Here is a 5,836-nt window from a genome sequence, read left to right as displayed (position 1 = left end):
AGCCATCAGCCCTTATCTGCTCCCTCTGAATTGAGGAGCCCCCAAGTGGGTCTTTCAGGGTCTGCTGGACAGAGCAAAGGCTCTGAACTCAAGACAGCGAGAGCCTCCTACATCCCCATTGGAGGTATCAAGAGCCTTATGCTTCTGCCGTACTGGGCACCCAGCCGGACCCCAGCCTTCCTTCTGTCCTAACCACACTGGCCCCATGGGTACAGGATGCCAGCTTTGGGCCTTGATTTCAGATTCAAGTCAAGCTTTCCCCAGACTTGTAACCCATCTTCCAGCATCGGCAGACTGCCTGGGTTTGAGCCTGGACAGTAGGAGCTCAGTCAGGCCATGTTCTAGCTGTGGTGTCAGGCTTGGTCTCCACCTGACCCTGGGGTCTCTGAGAAAATGAGGTTGAAGGTGCCTCCTCCACGGTGTTACCAGCAGGTGTGTGTGCACATCTGGGGGAGTGCTTGGCTTCTCTGGAGTTTGCTAAGATCCAGGTGGCTGGATGCCAGCTCCATGGAAGAGGGATCATGCCTGAGAAATGGCTGATGTGATCATGTCATCATGATCCTGGGCCTGGACTGGGCTCTCTAAGGAGTGACTGTGGTCAGGGGCCATGCTTCGGAGGAACAGGTCCTGGCTACACTAGCCAGGACTCCCAGACCAGGGGAAGAGGCTCCCGGACCCACAGGGCAGAGCTACTCCCACAGGGGATTGGCTGAGATTGTCAGGTGCACTCCGTGATTGGCAAGAAAATCAACCAGGACAAGTGTCTTAGTTAGGCTCTCTATTGCTGTGAAGAGACACCATAACCACGGCAACTCTTATAAAGGGAAACATTTAATTGAGGTGGCTTGCTTACAGTTTCAGAGGTTCAGTCCATTATCATCATAGCAGGACATGGCAGCATTCAGACAGACATGGTGCCAGAGAAGGAGCTGAGAGCTCTACAGCTTGATCTGCAGGCCACAGGAAGTGAAACTGTCACTGGGCATAGCTTGAGCATAGAAGACCTCAAAGTCCGTGCCCACAGTGATACACTTCCTCCAACAAGGCCACACCTACTCCAACAAAGCCACACCTCCTAAATAGCGACATTCCTTCTGGGAGTCATTTTCTTTCAAACCACCACTACAGGCTGTATGGTAAGAACTCCTCAGCAGCCATGGGAGGAGCTGGAGCCCATAGGCTGCACCCCTCTGCTCAGCATCACCACTACTCAGGTTGCTGGGGAATCCCTCAGACTGGGAGAGCTGTCTAGGCAGAAGGTCCAGCCAGCAGGCTCTTGCCCTTCCTAAGACTGAGCAGAGGTTAGAAAGTGGCTTCCTACTCTGCTATTGGGGCTCCCGTCCTCCTGGGGACATGTATTCACCCAAAGCTGGCCCATGATCCTCAGCAGGCCATTCCTTAGTGGGGCAATGTGATACCCCATATTCATTCGAGATACCCACACATTCGTTCAGTCCACCAAACTTCAAGTCCTTGCTGTGAAAAGAAAAGCTTGTGGTACAACCACCCCACTGTTCTAAGAATGGCAAGACAGCAACCACCACACCCCCTGGGAGAAGATGGGAACCCCACAGAGCTATGTTGAGAAGTTCTGTCTTCCAAAGTCCAACATCGCCCTACTAGAGCCCAGACACCTCTGTGCTGGAGCTGGCATCTGAGATGTGCACTCACAAACACTGAGCGGAAGGAATACAGGAACCACACCATGCAGCGAGGCAGGGGAGCTCACAAGACCCAGAGATTACAGATCCCACAAGCGGATAGGCAGGAACCAGCTAGCAGAGTGAGCTGGCGTAGTTACTACAGCCAGGAATAAAAGGGACATCCGGGCCAGGAATGCCCGACTCCACCTGGGTGGGGTCGCCCGAATGTGCTAATGTGAAAACTTACTGTTGGTCAAATTGAGTTTCCTGAAACTTGATGATGTAGACACGTCCCCCACGTTATACACTGTGCTGCTGACGGTGTGTGGCCATGATGAGAGCCACACTTCAGTGGTTACTTTTCTTGCTGTGACCAAATACTTGACAAAAAGCAAGTTATAGGAGGGGATGTGTATTTGGCTCAGGTTTGGGGGTGTGGTCCATCATGGCAGGGAAGGCATGGTGGCAGGGGTGTGAGGTGGCTGTCACACTGTGTCTGCAGTCAGGAAGCAGAGAGAGATGGACGCTGATGCTCAGCCTGCCTTCTTTTTTCTTTTTTCTTCAATCCAGAGTCCCAGTCCATGGGATGCTGATGCCCACACCCAGAGCTATTCCCTCCCTCTTCAATTAGGCCTCTCTGGAACCCTCCTGCGTACATGCCCAGAGGTGTGTCTCCTTTGGGATTCCAGATCTAATCGACTTGATGGTGAAGGTAACCGTGGCAGACACTTGCCTCAGAGGGCTGCCTCCCACACCACCACCCTGGTCCAACAGCACACCCCAGTGGAAGGTCGCCCTGCAAGCACAGTGAGCAAGACAAGCCGAGGCTGTCACAACAAGAAGTGTCTGAAAGGATGGGATGACCAAATGCCACCTAGACAGGATCCTGGAACAGAAAATAGACCTCAGGGAAAACTAGAGAATCTGAATGAACCATGGACTTGGTTAACAACGTGGGAACGTACAGCTGAGACACCAACATGGGGAAGCAGGATGGACAATGTGGGAGCTTCATGAGCTTGCCTGGCAGTGTTTCTACAGAACTCAACTGTCTAAAGGACTGTGTTAAAGTGGTTTTGTGTGCAGGGGAGAGAAAAGGCCCAGGGTGACTGCTGGTCTTTGTTCAGCTGGCCAGGAGGAAGGGAGGCTGACAGCACCATGCCAGCTGCTTTTATGGGTATTTGAAATCTGCATATAAACATGGGCTTGGTGCTCATCGGCAGAAACCAACAAGACAATGCTTGGGAATCTGTCTGCCAGGCTTTAGCCGCACCCAGGGCCTTGTTGAGACAGGCAATGTGAATCCACCCAGCACACCTTGACTTCCGCTCCCTGACCCTGGAGTGGGTCCCATCCTGCAGATGGACTGCCAGGGCTTGGTGAGAGGGTGGGACTGGGTGGTCACACTAGAAGATTCTGAGGCCACAGCAGGGTAGGAGTGAGCTACATTTCCATCCGTGTGGTGGCTCTGTCAGGATTCCTCTTGGGGTTTCTAGGTGACCACCTCATGCAGAGGAGCTCATGGTCCAAGCTTGTTCTTGACCTCGGGAGGGAGGAGAGGCCTTAAGCACACAGGGAGAGCAAAAGGACTCCTCAGAGCCCCGTGAGCCGTTGCCCACGCTGTCTTCTCTAACTCCACAGGTGACTTCATGGCACAATTACCGTAGGCTATGGACAAGGAAAAGAAGGCTGGAGAAGAGGACGCTAGGCCCTCATGGCGGCCTTTGGTCTCCTCTTCCTTCACCCAAGCCCACAGCTCCACCCTAGCTTAAAGGTTGGCCCACCCTCAACTAACCCAATGACCAGTCTAGGAGGAACAGAACAGATGCCTTGTGGAGAACTTCCTGTAGGAGGAGGGCTTTGGGGGTGGGTGTGAAGGAAGTGTGCCCTCATGGGGGCATTCAGGGTCATGAGGAACTGAATCCATGGTCATAGCCTGAAGAAGGCACCACATGGCCTGCAGGCAGGCAGTGGTTTTTGGCTGTTCAGTTACTTGTATAGTGACACAGGGTGCAGCCCTCGCTCCACAGAGCTGGAGGGACTTTGTGTGGCCTGGAAACCTCAGTGACCTGGATTCCAGTATGTGGCTGGATTCCACATATATCATGGATGACCATGGGAAGCCCATTTAGCTCCTTCCTGGGGCCGGGCTGTCAGCCTCACACATGCCAGGTGACTCTCAACTTCCTGTGAGCTAGCTGGGTACTGTATTCCTCATTTTACAGCTGGGGAAACTGAGGCATGGGAAGCTAGGTGGAAGAGGGAGCGTGGAGTAGGAGAGGGGGGATCTTGGAAGGGCTTTGCCCCAACAGGTCTTGGCTGGTCTTCATTTATTCCAGGGCCACAGAGGAGCTGAGATCTGAGGTGCCAAGTGGACTTGTCCCCAGTCACGGCTGCTGTCTCCAAACATTAGGAGAAAGAGGCGGAGACCTGAGCACAATGGGCCAGGTGTCCTGAGCATCCAGGGAAAGGAAGCATGACAGGCTAGCAGCCTCCAGGGATCGAATCTGCCACCCACCTGAACGCCCTGAGGGGAAGTCTCTAGAGGCCCAGCCCAGACAGTAGGGTGCACACCCACCATGCATGAGACACTAGGCAGAGGCCAGTGCCTCCGTCCTAACCTGGAAAGCAGAAATGGACGCCGTTTAAGCCATCAGGTGATGGCGGCTTGTTATGTAGCCATTGGGAACGGATGTGTTCCCCCTTTGCCCGCACCCCACACACCATACACAGGCTGTGTGCTCACACAAATGACAAATGTGATCATACAGGTGTGTGCACATGAACATGTAACAGTTACACGTGCATATACACACACATGCGTTCTGGAATGTAATACATGTGCTTATGCACTTGCATATGAGAGTTCTCTTTCTTTCTCTCTCCCTCTCCCTCTCCCTCTCCCTCTCTCTCTCTCTCTCTCTCTCTCTCTCTCTCTCACACACACACACACACACACACACACACACACACACACACACACACAGGACCACACCTGTATACAGAAACCCCCTGCACCAATTTTGAGGCCTGAAGAGCTGCAAACATGCAGACTTACAGAGAGAGAGATGCCACACAGGCAAACCATACGGGAGCAAAGGCTCAGGAACGTTCCAGAATCCCAGAATTGCAGGAAGACTTCCCCTCACGTTGAGGCCAGGTCATGAGTCCTCAGGGTCAGGTGCTCCTGGAGCTGAGACACTGAGGCCCAGAACAGGGGGGGCAGTACCAGGCCCCTTCTAAACCAGCATCCCCAACTCATCCTGGCTCTGCACAGAATTCAATTGAGTAGGCTGGGTTGTTTGTGGGGTGGGAGGTGTGGAAGCCGAGGTGAGGTGAGAGGGTTGATTTCTCCTTGTCCCTGTAGGTTCTAGTGGCTCCCTTGACCACCTGAGGGTTAGCTCCCAGAACATGGGCCCTGGACATGGGAGAGCCAAGTGCCATATGTACACGTCTCACTGCCCATGCCTCCTGCCTATGGAGCCCACCCCAGTTTTGAGACTGTAAGGACCTGGGTGGCTGAGCCCTTTGTTAGAAATGGCCGAGGGAGGCAGATCCTGGGAGGAGGTCTCAGGATGACCCTTGGGCGTGACGGGGCTCTGGCGTGTCAAGGTGTTTGAGGAGGACATGGCAAGGAGGGGACCCAGCAAGGGGGGTTGAGGTCCATGGAGGGCAGAGTGGCTTACCAGTGGGCAGGAGCAGTCCCCAGGAGGAGCAGTCCCCAGGAGGAGCAGTCCCCAGGAGGAGCAGTCCCCGGGAGGAGCTGTCTCCTGCCTGTCTTGCTCCAGTGAGGAGGAAAATGAGAGAAGGCACCTCCCTCCCTCCAGCTTCTGGGAGCGGGGGTAAGCCACAGCCTAGACACTTCCTTCCTGCACCATCTGTGGGTGAGAGTTAACCCACCCCACACCCACATGCCCTTTAGTCTCCTGTCTGAAAGTCCTTGAATATTTAAACGGCACTTTGCGGGCTGTGCTCTGATGCCCAGGGCTAGGGCTGAGACAGACAGAAGGCAAGTGGGACTGGTGGCCAGTCCATGTCTGGGTGCCCATCTCCTCTCCCCCAGCAGCTCCCTCTAGCCCAGCTGTAGCCTAGGAACTTCCTGGACACCAGCTGCCTGCCACCCCTGCCCAGAGCTGCCGTGGCCTCCAGGGAATGAAAGTGAAGTGTGATTTGGCCTCATTCAGGAATAGCCT

The 5,836-nt window shown here is 54.3% G+C and overlaps 1 long non-coding RNA gene across 2 annotated transcripts; it reads right to left on the bottom strand.

Annotated features, from left to right (window-relative positions):
• Positions 1 to 813: 813 nt before the first annotated feature.
• Positions 814 to 5,393, bottom strand: LOC128110543 (uncharacterized). Of its 2 annotated transcripts, XR_008218246.1 has the most exons (3): positions 4,702 to 5,393; positions 4,162 to 4,264; positions 814 to 3,311 (listed from the first exon to the last, which is right to left on the bottom strand). It is a non-coding gene; the product is annotated as an uncharacterized LOC128110543 (long non-coding RNA). The 2 variants fall into 2 exon arrangements; XR_008218245.1 differs by having other exon boundaries at positions 814 to 4,264.
• Between the last annotated feature and the right edge of the window lie 443 nt (positions 5,394 to 5,836).

This window comes from Peromyscus californicus, unplaced genomic scaffold (assembly GCF_007827085.1).
Source record: "Peromyscus californicus insignis strain IS unplaced genomic scaffold, ASM782708v3 Scaffold_15__1_contigs__length_86483966, whole genome shotgun sequence".
In the NCBI taxonomy this organism is placed as follows: domain Eukaryota; kingdom Metazoa; phylum Chordata; class Mammalia; order Rodentia; family Cricetidae; genus Peromyscus; species Peromyscus californicus.
Note: the sequence above shows the minus strand (reverse complement) of the source record. Positions and strands in the feature narration are given on the sequence as shown.